This window comes from Bidens hawaiensis, unplaced genomic scaffold, assembly GCF_021521415.1.
Source record: "Bidens hawaiensis isolate Kalapana, Puna unplaced genomic scaffold, B.hawaiensis_p1.1 tig00058050_1, whole genome shotgun sequence".
Lineage (NCBI taxonomy): Eukaryota > Viridiplantae > Streptophyta > Magnoliopsida > Asterales > Asteraceae > Bidens > Bidens hawaiensis.
The window spans coordinates 57548-76643 of NW_027500481.1; the positions used below are offsets into that span (position 1 = coordinate 57548).

Genomic DNA, 19096 nt, shown 5'->3' on the forward strand with positions numbered 1-19096 from the left:
TACGTAGCATTAATAAAATAATCTAATTTGTGAATTATGGAAATGTCAGAAGTCATTTATTTAAAAATCTCATACATAAAATTAAATTTAAGAAAATGTTTAATTATGAATTATGTATTAAGTTAATATATAATAAATAATTAACTTGTTTATTATATATTAAAATTTATATCGTTAGATAGTTTTATAAAAATAATACTTTAATTTTAAAATTTAAAGTGTCATTAATTTAGATGCATATTTTAATAAATACTATTGATTAACATTTAATAATATTAAATGTGGGTGATGTGTATTATAGAAAGTTTTGAAAATATCATTATGTATTTTGAAAAACTGTAATCTATATTTATAGAAATTATAAAGACTTGGTTATCATATTAAAGTTTGAGAAAATAGTCTATATTAATATCGAATAAAACTTAAACGAATAATAATGCAAAAAAATATATATTAATAATAATGTTGTGAACCATATATGTAAAGTAAATAATATGAATGCATAAAAAACATTGTAATGTTTTTCGTTACAAATATTCCATTAAAATGGATTTAGTTTGAATTTAAGCTATTTAAGTTATTCAAATTCGGTTTTTTTAACAAATATAGAAAGTCAAACTATATAATTGTAATAATGGAATCCTTAGACTAAGATAAATATATATTTTTTAAATTGTACATTTTCATACTAAGATATAATAATAAATTTTGTAAACTAAGTATAGATGAGTAATAATCGGTTTCTATAATACCATATTAAATGTGTATAAATCTAAAAATGTAAATTAACATAATATTGGAAAGTATAATGATGTTTTAAATTGGACGGAATATTTGTGACTTAATTGGACATTGACAAAAACAATAGAGTAATGATTATGCTACTATAGGTAATTTAATTCACATTATAATCTAACTTAAATGTATTATAGAATAATCAATTAAAATTCATTTCCGGAATATAATATAATCATTTAACTTACCTAGATTGTGAAAAGAAATATACACCAATATTAAAAAAGAAATATACATGAATATTAAAAATAAAAAAAATACATCTTATCAAGTAATACTCAATCCATGAAATCTTCTTTCTCATCCAAAAAAACCCTAAAATTAAAAAATTCCTAAGATTCTCACCAAGCCACACATCATGCTTGGGGATGCATGACTTTCTTACAAATGCTTGAATTATGTTACCCTGAGACATTATTATTAACATTAGTACAAAATTGTATGAAAAATAAACTAAAATTAATGAATGTGTAACACTACCATTTCATCTTGCACAATCATTACAAATTTCAGCCCATACAAGTGACCTTCAAATTCATAGGAATTTGAGAGATGGGTCTCGGCTGTGAAACAAAGTTTGTGTGGGCAGTCTATGTATTTGTAAGTAGACATATTTGCACCAAGTGAGGCCTTCCGAACAATCAAAGATTTATTCTCCGCAAGCCAAACATCATGTTTAGGAATGCACGCCTTCCTTACATAGGCTTGCATTATGTTGCCCTGCAAATTATTATTAAGATTTGTAAAAAGTTGTATGAATAATATAGTAAATTAATGAATGTATTAACGATACCATTTCGTCTTGAACAATCATTTCGATGGACCAATCTTGCCCGGGTTTTGAGTTGTCCTTCAGCCGCCAAAGTCTCAAAATACGCACCTTTAGGATACACTCACTGCTTTGAACATCAAGTTGGTTCAACATGGTGATATTGGTTGGCTCCATATTGCTAGTGGTGAAAAATTTAAAAAAACAAACATATCATTTACGAACAATAAAAAATTTAACCAATAAAATTAATAAGAAATTGGAAGATGTAAAACAATAAAAAGTAAAAACCTTCGCACAAAGGTAATCGTTTTTAATAAAGAAGTTATGATGGTGTAAGAATTAGGCTATAAAATGTACGTATTTATACCAAATGAATTAGGGTAGACAAAATTATAGAAGGAAGGTAGTAAGGTAATTGATTGCAAACATAAATTTAATAAATTTGAATATTTTGAAAATAAATTATGGTAAGAACGATTACAAAGGATTCCGTAATGAATGTATTTCCAATTTTGAAATTTTGAAATTTCTATTATTCAACAATTCAACAATTCCACTAAAGTTTTAATTTATCTTTTCGTATAATTAGATTAGTATATTAGATTAGTATAAATATAAATATTAGATTAGTATAAATGTCATATTATTTAATTTAAATGTTGACTATAATCTCATGTAAAAATATAAGTTACTAATTATATTATTTATAATAATATAAATAATCATCAATTATAACACCATATATTATTTAATGTAATTCATATAAGGTTTGAAAATAAAAGTTAATAATTTTGTTATATATATGTAAGTAAATTGTGAATTATATTATTGTAATTATAAGTAAATCATAATTATAAGTCATGGGTCAATGGGTCAAGAATGGATTTGTAACTCAAGTATTATTCTTAAACAATAATAAGACAATGGATTTTGGTTAAAGTTGTTAAAACTTAATGATCGAAATTAAGTCAATGGGTCAATGGGTGAACATCCATAATTATAGTAACACTAAATCATTGTTAATTAATTCAAATTTACATTCAAATTGACACCATAAGTTATACAATCATTAATTCAAATTTACAAATTAATTACATTCAAAGAATATACAAAAATTTATTTAAATTTACAATTTTCGTAATTAAACCATTCCTTAATCAAATCGGTCATCATTTCCTAAATTTAACATGAATGGTACAAACATTTACAACTTTATGAATTTGATAAATTTAAATTAAAATAAATATAATATTTGAACAAAAATTCAAAATTTAATATCGGTAATCTCTATATACTATATATATTTACTCTATACGTAATCTCTATATTAAATCCGTAATCCTTTCTATTGATGAAATATCAAATAATAATCAAGATTATATATTATATATTATCTAAGAAAATAATAAAGGTGGTGAATAAAATCAACCAAAAACAATAAAATATTAAAAATTATATTTTGAATATTTGGTTTTGGAAACTATAGCTACGATTTTAAATATTCAAAATGAAATGTACCTAAAAATGTCACTTAATATAAATATCTAGAAATGTTCCTATATAAATGACAATTTTAAATATTCAAAATGAAAATGAAAGATAAGACTTTAATAGCATTGATGAATCTAATTTTAATATATTTTTGATTAATTTAATTAAGATGAAAATTAGAGAAGGCTTAGATATAATGGAAAGTATGAGAATCAACCAATAGGAAGGGGGATTTTGACATAAAGCTTATTGCTTTAATAGTATAGTTAGATAGATGTAAAAGATTAAAATATTCCTATTTTGCAATGAAAATACGCTCAAATTTATTAAAATAAATTACATTCAAATTACACCCAAAGTTTTTTAAAAGCATTCCCCTATTTTTTCAAAAGTACTAATTACATGCCCGAACCTTCAAATTACCTTGAAGGTTAGGGGAAGGGTGGTTCCACTTTCATCACCCACCACACCCAATGGTGATGTGCCATGTCATCCCACCAAAATCCATCACATGTGATAGAATTTAGTAGAGGTGGTGGTGTGCTGTGATAAGGTTAGGGGAATGCATGTCAAGGTATTTGTGTGGTGAAATGGTCCAATCTCTCGAAATCCTCCCCCCTCACCGCGTGATGGCCATCACGCACAAACCCCCATCACGCTAGATGGGGGCACGGCGGCGGTGTGCTTGAGGCCATCTAGCTAGATAAAGGGCCACCACGCTCCACCATGTCCCCTCTTGTTTGCACACATAGCCAGTTGTGGATATATTAAAGTGGAAAGGCACGTTACGCTTTGTTTTTCGATTGGATTTATTATAAAAAGTGAATAATATAAGAAACGGAGATTGAACCAAGATTACGCTCAGTTTTTCAAATCACCAACATACGCTTTGTTCCAATTACGCTTAAATCGAATTCTATTATGCTCAAATCCAGTTACGCTCAAATAGGTTTCTCATTCCAATTACTTTCAAAACCCAGTTACGCTTAGATAAGTTTTTCTCATAATCGAATTCTGGTTACACTTACGTTGAAACTTATATATATTGACATGCATTCGAATTTCGCTTACGCTCGAATTCCAATTTAGACTGTAGTCAATTTGTAAGCTATCAATTGATATCAATTTTGAATTTAATTCACACGTAGGAACTGGAGTAGGCAATGAAGTTAGTGATGGCGGTTGAATCTTCGTTGGCAAATGGTTAACTAGGATGAAGCCGGAATTGATTAAATCTACAATTTTGTCATCGCGTACGTTTTTGTACGATTAGGATTATTGTATTCTATCTTTTATCTATCTATCTATATATATATATATATATATATATTGAACGACTAAGTATTACACTTTACAGGGATTGTGCCTCTTATATCTTATTTCACACATTAACAACCTTACCACCCCACTAAAGTGGGAATGGCTTTGTACATAAAAAAACTAAATATGTTAAGTGTTTATTTATTTAGGTTTTTATTTTAATAATAAAAGTATTTCTACTCGCGCTTTGCAACAGAGTGAGTTAAATGCATCATGTGTTCAAAAGCTACTGTGTGTTGCAGCCGGAAGTTGGTCGGTATCAGAGCGATTTGTTATGGCGAAATGTTTCATTACCAAAGTTGATAGGCTAGAAAGTAAAGATGGAAGTTGAAAGGACAAAAGTTTCATTACCAAAGTTGAAGAGCCAACACGTAAATGTGAAACTAAAGTCGAGAGGCTAAAAAGTGTATATGTGAAACTCTTGTGTCAAAAGTCTAATAAACCAACATTAGTAAATAAAGTTGAGAGGCCAAATGGCAATGACGCGTTTAAATCCTATGTGATAAACCTTTAAGGGATTTTTACATATTTCCTCTTTTTAAACCCAAATAATCAATTACATATTCCTCTTTTTCATGTTAAGTTACCTATTAACCCTTTTTCAATTAACAATAAACGACGGCTTCTTCTTAGTCAACCTTCAGACCCAAACCACCCCAGCTTTTTATATTCGGTCTCAAGTTCTTCGACACATGTCTTTTTCTTTGTTCTGTTTTGAGTATTGGTTTCAGTTTTATAGTCTACTGCAAATATGTATGATGCATTATAAAGTGATTAAAGTCTTGACTCTTATTACTAAGAATGTTTTCACAAAAAATAGTGTTATATATGCATGGCAAGAGCTAAAAACGATGATGCCAAATAAAGATTAAAAGAAAAAAGTCAAACAAACAAATCGCCCACCGTCCATGACAACAAGGTTAAGAGCCTTGCGCTCTACCAGCTGAGCTAGACGGGCTTGTTTGTTTATAAATTATAAACATATTTAGTATATTATATTTTTGGGACAAAGGCCAAAAGAAAACAACACAAGGCCACGTTCAAACTATAACAGCATGACTCATGTTGCACAATTCATGTTCGAGCTACACAGTTTGTAAACGTGTATGGGTTAGAATTGAATCATTGATATCTAGCTTTGACATGAACAAAAATGTGCTATGTTCAAGGCTTCGAGCCTTCTAATTATATGTATGTACCAGTAGATGGTTTGACTTGTGATTAAAGATCTACAAACTACTTAGGATCATGACAATCTAGTCTCACTGTTGCAGATTTATAAACTACTTAGGAACATGACAAACCTTTGTTCATGTAATTCAATAAAAAATAAACAGATAGATAATTTCAGACTTGTTAGATAACTAACAATAAAACCATATTTCACATCTTCATTGTAAAAGAAAAAAAAAACATGTGACCAGACACACACAATCCCGGTCAATATCAAGTACAAAATGAATAAAAATGTTGGTCTAAGTAGAAAAATAAGAGAAAAGATTGTAAAGAAAGGATAAAATCAAAACCAACAAGATTTGATGGCTAAATGAAATGGTTTTGCCCTTTTGGCCCTTTTGTTGAAGGTGTGAGTGTGGATGGAGGGGGGCTATATAGAAAAGCCATCGATATACAATCCTTTTGTTTCCCTTTAAAAATTGGTCTCCCTATAACATGCTTGTACTTTCCTTCACTCCAACTTGTTAAAAACATTACATCTTATATATGTTTATCAAAAAATGAACACTAATCGTTTTGGACCAATGTGTAAAGTCAAAATGGTAACTTTGGTGGTTCAAGTCGGTTATGTGTTACAAACCGATCGGCTAACATGCATGAGTAGGCAAGCATCAACAGTTTTCTTGTGGCTTTTTCTTGTACACTCAAAACCCATTAGCCTGTACCTGAACTGACAACCACCATATAGTTTCGGTTTATCCTATCAGACTAGTTGGTCCAGTCTAGTATTCAAAACAATGATAGGAACATATTTATGGCTTTTAAAAGGCCAGCTTAATATATATGTTAAACACGTGTAATGATAATGTATGATTAAAGTGGGTAAAGTTAACTCCTACATATTTACTTGTCAAATTTATAAATAAGTATGAATAAACTATTAATATCAATATATTGTATTAATTTAATGTATTATTAACGTGATAATCTGTTTTTTTTTATAAATAAAAATGTACGGGTTACTTTTCCACGTTCCCTTTTAGCTTCTTTATTCGCAAAATGTACGAAAAGGTAACAAAATTATTAAATTTCTCATTTTAGGTAGCCAACTTCTTTCTCCAACTTTAAAGCAACATGCTTTCAAAATTATATTAAGTTATGAATTTAAAATTTTCAATATTTAAATTAATTCAGGTGGTTACCGAGTCATGGCCAGCTCAAGCCTCGCTCTGAGTTTTAAACCGGGGCTTGCTTTAAAATTTCTTTTGTTTTGACTCGATCAATTAGAGTGTTAGAACTGGTCTTGAGCTAGTAAGTTGCTCGAGATAGGTTCACTAAAAGTTTGAGTGAAGTAAACTTTATAAACTATACTATAGCTTATAATAACAAGTTGGAGCTCATTTACAACCATATTTGTGTCTCATGGCTACTTTTTACTAGGGTTGTTAATAAACTATTAAAACTGATCATACCAAAGAAAGCAGACCCGTTGATTCAGCTAATTTGAGATTATATGATTATGTTCAATGTTTACTATTTGAAAATTCGACATAACGATTCGGTTCACAGTTTGGAACTTGGAACCAATCCTGTAAACTAAACTGGACTTGGTATTTATTAACTTTCACTTTCAAAATAGTTATGCATGTGTATAATACTCATGATCATTTTACGTGGAATTTTAGTTTAGAAAAACTGTCAAAACCAAACTGTTTTGGCAACCCACCCAATTAGGTTGGTTGTTTTTCAGAATCATAGTTAGTTAACGATTCAACCAAAAATTTTATATTTTTGAAAATGAATTTAACCGGACCATAAACACCACTACTTTACTTTCTGAGTCTTTCTTTTATGGTTATTTGTTTTATGCATTAGTTGTCTCTTCCATCAATGGAGCATATCATGAATCAACTAGTACGCGAATGTACCTGCAACTGATCGCTAATGGTGATGATCAACGCATTGCAATCGGGTAAAAACGAAACCCAACCTTTCTTGGAGTAAACATGAAACTCTGAAGCTCCATCACACACATGAAAGCAGAGTGTGTGAGGGTGTTCAGATCCTCTTATCAGCATTCTAATCACATCATATCTCAATGAATCCATATGCTGATCATCATTTAGTGCTGTATCTGCATCAAGGCAATGCTTGTAGAGGTAACACACAGATCCAGCTATTTCTCCCTCTCTACTTCCATCGTCAAATCTCAGTTTTGGAGTAGAACCATCGATTAACACTTTGAGTAGAACTTCAGATATGTTTTCGATCTCACACATCAGATTCTCCATTTTTTCACTACAAATATTCAATCAAATTTAGATGTATTCAATGATCTAATTAGGAACAGAACTGAAGAAACACCAGTCGAACCCCGACAGATTACGAGTAACCTGAGGGTTAGATAGACGTTTCCCACGAGGGGTTAATTCCGGCAAGATGGTTCTTCCGATAACCTGCAAAACAGACACCGTGAGCTCGTCACTAAGAAAGGGGGGGGTTCCTCCTTGTGACCACCCTCCGGCGTGAGAATCAGTCTATATTACTCTTTGAATATAAAAGTATATTATTAATACTAGAGCAGTTATCAGGTAAATTATACAAGATATTAGATGATGAAATGATAATACCATTTGATGTCTTTTATAGCCGAAGGTGGGTTTCCAAGGAGGTTTAGCCGGCCTACTACTCTGCCAACTGTGGCCTACGCACGTGCTCTGCTGGTAATTGGTGGATAGGCAGCGGCTGACAGTGACCAGGCGTGCTGTTCACTTTTCCTTTTCCACCAACTACAGGCTAGGCACGTGGTATGGCAGGAGTTGGTGAGCAGGCGGCGGCTATTGGTCACAGTGCTGTGGCGTGTTGTCTGCCATGCTGCTGTCAGTGAGCTGTCGTATCGTTGGTCAGATCTTTTGTCCATACCTCGTCAGGTATCACACAAAGGATCCTCCATTATTATACGGACTGGCTCATTTAGGCGGGAGTTTTCCCCCTCCCGCCTTTATGCGGGAATGTTCACGGCTTTGCTCATTCCTTCTTCATGTGACTACTGAATTATTACGAGTTTGAGCCTTATGCGTGTAGCCATGCTGCGCGGGTGGCCAGTCCCTAATGGCGGGTATCCGCACCTGCGGGAACAGGCGGATACTTGGAAACCATAGGGAGGCATTTCCTGCGGGACCAGCTTGCGTACCGCATGTGAGGTCGTCACAACTCTGAGCGTGGTGGGTCCTGCGGGTTTGGTAGGTCGCGGCGCAGACGTCCCTATGGTGAAGTCTGCGGGTTCAACTGCGCAGACGTCCGTTTAAGGAGACTTGCGTGTTCAACTGCGCAGACGTCTCCTTTTAAGGAAGTCTTGCGGGTCCTAACCACCTCTGCTGGGACCTACCTCTTCAAGTCCCCCCAGTCCAATGTTCTTCTCATGAATGTTTAATAAAGTGAGGTGAACTTTTGGACTTAAGCAAGGGGTTTTTGAAAAGGGTTTAGTTTTATGGGTTTTCCGCGGGAAGTCTTACCCACGGGTTTCCCAATGTCACGCAGAATTTCCCAATGTTCTGCTTGATCTCTGGGATGATGCGGATAGGTCTGTAACCTCCCCGCAAGTCAGGAGCGTTTAGAACCTTTTGTGTAGATTCTCCATGAGGTCTTGGTGGTTTTGAACATAGTGATCAATCATGTTATAACCACCAATTCCATCCTGAAGTTTCAAACAATCTAGTTCTTGACGTTCCCGCTATGCGGGGATGTTAATCCCGTTTCTGCAAGCATGGCCCAGAAGATCCTTCTTGGTTTCAATTCCCATGGAGTGCTCGGTATGCGAAGGGTTTTGCCTTGACGCTGTACCCGCACTTCGTCTTATTAGTTACTTTACTCCCAAGGTATCCCTGGCGTTAAATCCCTGCAGGGCTAGGTGCGTGAAGGGTTTTGCCTTAACACTGTACCCGCACCTGACTTATGGTTGCCGAGGTGTTCCTGGCGTTTAATCCCCTGCGGGCGCTAGGTATGTGAAGGGTTTTGCCTTAACACTGTACCCGCGCCCGACTTACAATTGGGTGCCGAGGTATGACTTTTTACGGGTGTTAGGTATGTGGAGGGTTTTGCCTTAACACTGTACCTGTGCCCGTTTTGTAGTTGGGTGGAATGCCAAGATCTTCTCGGCTTCACTTCCCTGTGGGTGCTAGGTATGTGAAGGGTTTTGCCTTAACACTGTACCCGCACCCGGCTTTATAGTCGGGTTTTTTCCGGTTTCCGTTCCCTGCGGGTGCTAGGTATGTGAAGGGTTTTGCCTTAACACTGTACCCGCACCCGGCTTCATAATTGGGTTTTTCCGGTTTCCGTTCCCTGCGGGTGCTATGTATGTGAAGGGTTTTGCCTTAACACTGTACCCGCACCCGGCTTCATAATTGGGTTTTTCCGGTTTCCGTTCCCTGCGGGTGCTAGGTATGTGAAGGGTTTTGCCTTAACACTGTACCCGCACCCGGCTTCATAATTGGGTTTTTCCGGTTTCCGTGCCCTGCGGGTGCTAGGTATGTGAAGGGTTTTGCCTTAACACTGTACCCGCACCCGGCTTCATAATTGGGTTTTTCCGGTTTCCGTTCCCTGCGGGTGCTAGGTATGTGAAGGGTTTTGCCTTAACACTGTACCCGCACCCGGCTTCATAATTGGGTTTTTCCGGTTTCCGTGCCCTGCGGGTGCTAGGTATGCGAAGGGTTTTGCCTTAACACTGTACCCGCACCCGACTTCATAGTTGGGTATTCTTGGCCTCTGTTCCCCGCGGGTGCTAGGTATGTGAAGGGTTTTGCCTTAACACTGTACCCGCAGCCGTCTTACGGTCAACTGGATAGCCAGGGTAAGGGGTTTTTCCCGCTTACTTTTCGAATCTTTTTGAATCTTTGAAATTTGAAAAGTTGGTGAAAGGATAAGAACAGTCGTCGTGCGACGGTTTCTTCTGACTGTGTCAGGACGTGCTGGAAGTTATGGTGACGTGACATTATATGGTCGTTTCAGACGCTTTTTACGGCGCGTGGGCGCGATTTTTCAGGCGCGTGGCCGCAAAATTAATGGCACTCGTCCTTTCAACAGCTGTTGCCAGCTTGCCTGGTGCCACATTTCACGGTTTCATTGCACCTTCCATTTCTCTCTCCTCCGCATTAAATTCATCGCATTAATTGCGATCACTATATAAAGGGGAAGAGGGTCCTTTGTAATTCACACCTTCACTTCTTCTCTTCATCTCTAAGGCGATTTCTGGTGAATACTCCCTTATTTAGTTGAGCATTCCTCCGAAATCGTTTCTTCTGCCTCTGCAATATGTCTTCCCATGATGCTGAAGCTGTAGCCGACGATAGGAGTACTGCTGGCGAGTGCCAGTGTGCTCTACCTGTCGATCTGTACCAGTACGTCGTCAGGAAATTCATGCTTGAGTCTCTTGAGCCTGAGTTTCCTGAACCCCAGCAGACTGTGTACGATGCCCCCAGCGGCAAGATCGGGGTATATACTGCATTCTTTGTTTATGGGAACCTTAGGTTCCCATTGACAAAGTTTGTGTACCGTGTCCTGGAGAGGCACGGTGTGCACCTGACCGAGGTGCATCCGATGGCGATTGCCAAGATTCGGCATTTCGAGTGGGTGTGCCGAATTATGGGCATTGAGCCCTATGTGGACCGCCTGATGACCTTCTATACTTGGAGGTGCATCCAGGGGTGGTACACCCTGACAACCCGGATCAAGGGTTTGAAGATTTGCGCGACCGAGCGCAGTCTCCGATCGTGGAAGCGGGAGTTCTTCTACATTTCTGCCCGCGCCATCCCCATTGCCATGAAGTTTAAGAAGGGGCAAGCGCTTCCTAGCCTTCACGCTTCCAACTACCAGGAGGCGGAATGGCTCGCGAAGATATCTCGGGTCCAATCTCCGGTTTACCGGTTTGCAGAGTCCGGGATGGTGATGCTGGGGATGAGCCGGGTATGGAAGGAGGCGTCTCAGTTTCCCATCATTCTCGAATACGGTTTGAACTCTATTCCTTATGGTATGTCTTGTCTTTCTTGCTGATATGAGTTTGTCTTCTAACTGTTTCTTTTCTTTCAGAGGGGAACGATTTGGAGTCGCTCCTGTACCCGCGGGAAGCTGACGGTCCCGTGCGGGTGGGTACTCGTGCTCTAGACGAGAACGAGTTGCCCATCCTGGAACAAACGGCGGATCGGTTTGTGGAGGTCTATCCGCTGGGCCACGAGATCCTGAGCCACCGGCGGCCAGGTAAGGTGTTATTCTATCCTCCACCCCTCAATGCTGTACCTGCTGCTGGAATTCCTGACATCCCGTCTTCTTCTGAGGAATCCGCAGATGGTCCTCCGTTGGTGCGGAAGAAGAGGGCTGCCGGCGGAAAAGGGAAGGAGAAGGCGGCCTCCACAGCCGATCCAGTGCTCCTATCTGACACTGAGTCAGATAATGAAGAGGTGGCGGGGAACCCCGGTGGTGAGAAGACCACTGCTCCGGAGGCTACGACTGTTACCTCCGGAGAACCAATGACGACGACGGTGACCGGCATCAAGAGACCGGCTCCATCGGGTTCGTCCCCGCCCGTCCGTACGTTCAGGCTCAAGAAAACCCGTAAGTACAAACATCCTTCTTATATTTGTAGATTTATCATACTTCATGAATTTATTGAAACACTTATCTTCTTGTGCAGGCGTGGATGTTGACGCATTCCAGGGTGGAGCGCAGAGGAGTACCTCTCCGCCAATGACGGTAGGTTCGGTCAGCCTACCCGAGGCGTCGACCCAGGCGCCTGCGCCTGCTTCCGCTGGATCAGTTGCTCACTCCTTTGAGCCGACTGTTTCAGCTGAGATGACGTCACCGCCGGTGGTAAGTGCGATTTTTACAGCATCTTTCACCGAGCCGGCGGTTACGATTGCTGCGGATTCTGCGGCGGCGACCACGGCGGCCGCTACTATGCCTCCGCCACCGGCAACGACGGCCGGCCCATCAGGTATGCGCAGGGCTTCTCGCCAATCTTTGTCACCTTCCCATCTGCCCGACCTTTTGGATGGATTTCCCTTAGGTTCAGGCGATGGGTTCGGTGGCTATCGGCCTGTGATCGACCCTACAGGTGCGTAGGGTTCTTTTGGTCTTTATATTTTTCTTCATCTTTTCCTAACTGCTTTGTTTCTTTTGCAGTGTCGGATTCCAATGAAGTGTATGTTCCGGGATGGAACATCCGCCGAGGAACAACCCTTCGTACCCCTGTGGAGTGCGTGGAATGGGCTCGCCACGCTGCTCCCCATGGTGCGTTGGGGGAAGCCATGGCTAGCTACCAGGAGGGTAGGCTAACCAATGAGCTTCGGGTTCTCCAGGCCCGGATGCAGCCGCGCGTCGAGCTGCTTTGTCGTGAAAACGACAAGTTGAAAGCAGCTCGCGCCAAGGAAGTATCTCAAGCGCGGGCTCTTCGGGAGGAGAACCAACAGTTGGCCGCAGCTGCTGCGGAGAAGGAGAAGGCCTTCAAGGCCCTCGAGGTTGAGGTTCAAGCGCGACTCGAGGCCCGCTCCAAGGCTGCCCAAGCTGTTAACGAACAGCTTCGGCTGGCTAAGGAGACTGCGAGGAACGCAACCGAGAGGGCCACCAAGGCTGAAGCCGTTGCTGAGCCTTTACGCGTGGAGAACGAGGAGCTCAAGGCCAAATTAGAGGCTCTCCAACGTGCTCATGATGCCTTGGCGATGGAAGATGCCAAGAAGCTCCAAGAGATCCTGGACCAGAGGGGCGTGCTTGACCACACCGAGCGGAAGCTTAAGGGCGTTGAAGAGGCTGCTGCAAAGGAAGTGCTACTTGCCAACCTTAACAAAAGCGAAGTCGAACGCGCCCGTACCCAAGCTCAAGCCGCCCTCCAAGAAGCTCTGGTTGCCAAGGAATGGCTTCTTCGAGAAGCGTTGTCTCAGGTATGTTTAGCTCTACGTCTTCACGCTTTCCTTTGTACATAGAAAAGGTGTTTGACACTTGTATTTTCTTTGTAGGTTGTGCATCGGGTCTTCTCAGAGACTACTTACGATGATGCCATGAGCGCAGCCCTCAACGCTTCTCATGAGGATGGGGAGAAGGCCGGCTTCCTGCTTGGTCTAGGGTTCGTTGAGAAAGGCGTCCCGCCTTCCAACTTCCCTTTGTTCGATGTGGACACCGAAGCTGCATATGACCAAGCGGTGAACCAATATGCCGTCTTCCCGCATCCGGTGGTGGAGAAGGTGAAGGAAGTCGCTGCTGCTGATGATGGACTTGCTATCCTCAAGGCTTTCCTTGAACCGCCACGCTCTACTGATGGGGCGGGTCCAAGTGGAAGTGGTCCTGAAGCTTGATTCTGAAGATCCCTTCCCGCTGCTAGGATAGACTAGATTTTGTTTTGTAGGCAGGTAGTTACCCGGCCATTCTTGTAATACATCTTTTGTGAAATACAAATCTTTTTGTGGATAAGACTGTTATTTCCTTTGGGTTCATTGCTTTATAAACCCTATATGACTTGCATACTTAGTTTAAATTAGCGATTTCCCAAGTGTTTAGAATAAGTTAACCTTGAATGTGGTTGACAGTAGGTTGAAGTTTTGCTTCCCCCTTTGTGAGTGTGCGGATAGGACCGGCACTTGCACTTGGTAGGATGGCTAAACTTTACCTATGTCTGACCTGCGCGTAGGTTTTTCCTTATCCTTTCAGAATGACTTTTAACCGTTCGACGCGCGGTTGTTAATGAGTTAGTGTTCAGCTTCCGCTACCAGGATTCATGCGGGTATACCGGCACTTTCACATAGTGGGATGGCTGAACTCTTCCCCTTTAACTGTCCTGCATGAAGGTCTTGTCATTTTCTGGGTTTATGCGGGTTTTGCCGCCTTCCCCACGCAACGATTCTTCACTTGATGCGGTGAATACCAGCATTAGTGTTATAATCGACCGTTCAACGCGCGGTTGTTAATAGGTTAGTGTTCAGCTTCCTCTACCAGGATTCATGCGGATATATCGGCACTTTCACATAGTGGGATGGCTGAACCTTTCCCCTTTAACTGACCTGCGTGAAGGTTCTGTCGTTTTTTGGGTTTATGCGGGTTTTGCCGCCTTCCCCATGCAATGACTCTTCTTGATGCGATGACTACCGGCATTAGTGTTCGAATCGACCGTTCAACGCGTGGTTGTTAATAGGTTAGTGTTCAGCTTCCTCTACCAGGATTCATGCGGATATACCGGCACTTTCACATAGTGGGATGGCTGAACCTTTCCCCTTTAACTGACCTGCGTGAAGGTTTGATGCTTTTGGGTTTGTGCGGGTTTTGCCGCCTTCCCTGCGCAACGATTCTTCACTTGATGCGGCGGATACCGGCATCTCCATGTGCAAAGTTCATAAAATATAAATGTAAAATCATCAGCTTCAATTTGAAGGAGAATCGTTTCCATTAGAAGTGGCTCTAGGCCTTTTCTTTACAAATTTGGAATTTATCTACATACAAACTGTGTAATTGAGCTCCCATTAGGCATGGCTTGGATGGGAGCACCATCGAGCCGACATGTATCTTGTTCGGGATCTCGTTGTTTACGCAGTATGTAGTCTCCGTTGAAGCTGCGATTTTTATTCGTGCGTTTCCCCAGCTGGGGTTCACGCATCAGCCTGCTCGACGCTCACTTCCCCACAAGGTGCGCGAGTGTCCCATCCTTGACAAATGCTTCGACCAAGTCCTTTACGTCTAAGCATTCTTCAGTGTTGTGGCCTTTGGTTTTGTGAAAATCACAATACTTTCTCCGATCAGCGTTGTGGCGATGCCGGATAAACGGAGCCTTTGGCCACGGGAGCACCTCCGTGGCGAATATCTCGGTCACACTCTTTGTGAGTGGCGTCCACCTGGAGTTCTTCTCCGGCTTCACGTTATCTCTTCCGCCCAACCGATGTTGGAAACCGGACGGGGTGTCAAAGTTTACCCTTGACTGCCAAATGCCCAGCTTCCGCTTTTTGTTTAATCGGGCGGTAAGGACGTTGTTTTCCCTCGTCTTCTGGGTGTAGAGGTTCGTGCTCTGTGGAAGATCTCTACCCAGTTGCCTCTCGGTTTCCGCAAAGCGTTTAGCTGCGGTCATGATGGCATCCCATGTGGATGGCATGCCATCTTTGCCCGTCAGGGTGCGGATGAGTTCCGGGTCGTTTGCGCCCTGGATGAAAGCGGCGCGAACGAGATCTTCGCTAACGTTGCCCAGGCTTAGCTTCTTCGAGTTGAAGCGAGTGATGAAGTCAGGCAAAGATTCTTCCTCCTCTCGGACGCACTTGAGGATTGTCCACTGCTCCTCAGTGTACTTTCTTTGCTGACTAAAGTGTTGGCTGAACTTCTGTTGGAAGTCTGCCCAATCGTAGATGTGGTGGACCGGCAGACGGTCGAACCACGCTCTAGCTGCCCCGACCAGCGTCATTTGGAACATATAACACCACGTGGGTTCCGTCCAGTTACTGACGGTCGCCCCCGCGATGAATCTGTTCAAGTGATCGTCAGGGTCAGAAATACCATCGTACGTGCCTATGTTAGACATTTGTTTGGCACTTCTTGGGGCGATTGCTTCCGCAATGTCCCTTGCGAATTTGGACGTTCCCGCCCTTGCTGCAGTTGGCGTGAATGTTTTAGAGAAGTCCCGTGGGCTGTTGCCCACGTTTATTGGACTGAATGCTTCTCCAAAACGCCTTCTCGGTTGGGAATCCGTTTCTTTACGCTTCCCTTTCGCCCTATGACGAGGGTTCGCGTCTTCCTCGGATTCCTCCGAATCATCATCGTATTCGAATTCTTCCAATTGTTGGAGTGAACGTAAACGTTCATCCAACTCAGCTTGGAACTCTTTTTGACGTGCTTCGGCCCCCGCTTTAACCTCATCGAGTGTTTGGCAGGGGAGCCTCGTCTGTTGATTTTCTAACTGGGTATCGGTGAATCCCAGTGTCTGATTATTTACTTCACTTGCCCCGGCTTGGGTAGCTGGGGTAGTGTTCGTAAAGTTTGTGTACTCGGTATTCCCCCTTATAGTTGGGGTCATAATTACCGGAGTCTCTTGGTTACTCGGTTTTGGGACCGGAGTATCCTTAACCATCTTTCCAGAAATTTTGAAAAAACTGGAGAAAAATAAAGTTCTAGCTTTATGCACGGATGGCGCCAATGAAGAAACACCAGTCGAACCCCGACAGATTACGAGTAACCTGAGGGTTAGATAGACGTTTCCCATGAGGGGTTAATTCCGGCAAGATGGTTCTTCCGATAACCTGCAAAACAGACACCGTGAGCTCGTCACTAAGAAAGGGGGGGTTCCTCCTTGTGACCACCCTCCGGCGTGAGAATCAGTCTATATTACTCTTTGAATATAAAAGTATATTATTAATACTAGAGCAGTTATCAGGTAAATTATACAAGATATTAGATGATGAAATGATAATACCATTTGATGTCTTTTATAGCCGAAGGTGGGTTTCCAAGGAGGTTTAGCCGGCCTACTACTCTGCCAACTGTGGCCTACGCACGTGCTCTGCTGGTAATTGGTGGATAGGCAGCGGCTGACAGTGACCAGGCGTGCTGTTCACTTTTCCTTTTCCACCAACTACAGGCTAGGCACGTGGTATGGCAGGAGTTGGTGAGCAGGCGGCGGCTATTGGTCACAGTGCTGTGGCGTGTTGTCTGCCATGCTGCTGTCAGTGAGCTGTCGTATCGTTGGTCAGATCTTTTGTCCATACCTCGTCAGGTATCACACAAAGGATCCTCCATTATTATACGGACTGGCTCATTTAGGCGGGAGTTTTCCCCCTCCCGCCTTTATGCGGGAATGTTCCCGGCTTTTGCTCATTCCTTCTTCAGGTGACTACTGAATTATTACGAGTTTGAGCCTTATGCGTGTAGCCATGCTGCGCGGGTGGCCAGTCCCTAATGGCGGGTATCCGCACCTGCGGGAACAGGCGGATACTTGGAAACCATAGGGAGGCATTTCCTGCGGGACCAGCTTGCGTACCGCATGTGAGGTCGTCACAACTCTGAGCGTGGTGGGTCCTGCGGGTTTGGTAGGTCGCGGCGCAGACGTCCCTATGGTGAAGTCTGCGGGTTCAACTGCCCAGACGTCCGTTTAAGGAGTCTTGCGTGTTCAACTGCGCAGACGTCTCCTTTTAAGGAAGTCTTGCGGGTCCTAACCACCTCTGCTGGGACCTACCTCTTCAAGAACCATAACGAATAACGCCTTGTTCAAGTTCATTCAAATGAATTTGTCCGTGAACACAAACAATATTTTGTTTGATTTGCCTAACCGAGAATGGACATTGCTAGCAGTTTGATCCGACTACCAAGTTTGTGTCTGTTATATAAATTAATCACATAATACTCGTATATATTTTTGTTTTAATGTTTTATAGTAGTTTTGCTTAAATCTACATGATAAGATTAGAAAATTCATTAGAAAATATAAACGGAGCAATTGGGTACCTGTTTAAAACACGATAAGACCTGTTAATCAAAAAAGTGCGGTATGTGATTTTTTTATTTTCTTAAATAATTTAAATTAGTAGGCTAGACTCCATCATTTTCCCTTATTGATACACAAAACGTAAAACTGTCTTAGAGTCATGACATATAAAGTAGTTAAACAAGTCATATTCATGTTTGATATATGTGTTACACGCATCGCTTCTTACCTGTTAAACCTGTTAAGACATGAATTGCCAGCTTTAGTGACACTATCTAATGTTCACTGGCACATTAAACCTGACTCTGTCCGTGTTAGTTCATTTAGTCAATCGAAATGTACATATTGTAATCGAGATTTGTTACCTGAAATTCGAATACTGGTTCGGCCAAACATCCTCCATCTCCGATTTCAACGAATCGTCTCGACACCAAACGAACTCCTCGCTCGATTCCTTCTCATCTCCATGAAACTCCACGAAACCGTACAACCTCTCAGCCGATCTAGCAACAACCGCCTTCTTCTCCGGCGACAATTCAAACACTCCGGCACCGGATCTGACAACAGAAGACAAAAGTTGACCAGAAATCCGATGGTTGACCAGTTCAAAACAACCAGTCTGTGCAATCACTTCATTTAATTCAGCAACATCCGGATCGTTCAAACTGATCGCTTCGGGAGGTTCTGGATCTTGGAATTTTGCCTAGGGAATACACGATCCGGTAACACTAGATCGGGTACACGGAGAGAGCGGTGGAGAAAGTCGGAGAGGATTTCGTCGTTGGCGACTGGCGAAGGCGGTGGAAATCGAGAGGTATTTGGCGAGAGGAGTGGGGTGAATTAGTCATGAATGTGATCAGAGAGTGGAATTAGATCACACTGGCACCGGATTGTTGTTCCGATCAATCGACCGAGAGTTGTATTGATTGGAACTGTTATGAATCTGAATGATAAATTTAAAAAGGAAAACAGAGGAAGCAACAGCAATGATGGAACAAATCCCACATCAACGCTTTTTGGTGCTTGCTTTTTTTTAAGCTTCTTTCAAAAGGCGGGAATAAAGAAAGATCAACGGTTTTTCGTAACCCCGGTTCGGTATGAATGGG

The 19096-nt window shown here is 41.3% G+C and overlaps 1 pseudogene across 1 annotated transcript; it reads right to left on the bottom strand.

Moving 5' to 3' along the window:
- Positions 1 to 1254: 1254 nt before the first annotated feature.
- Positions 1255 to 18847, bottom strand: LOC143602154 (gibberellin 3-beta-dioxygenase 4-like; annotated as a pseudogene). Its single transcript, XR_013147779.1, has 3 exons — positions 18356 to 18847; positions 7483 to 7852; positions 1255 to 1515 (listed from the first exon to the last, which is right to left on the bottom strand). The product of XR_013147779.1 is annotated as a gibberellin 3-beta-dioxygenase 4-like (transcript).
- Between the last annotated feature and the right edge of the window lie 249 nt (positions 18848 to 19096).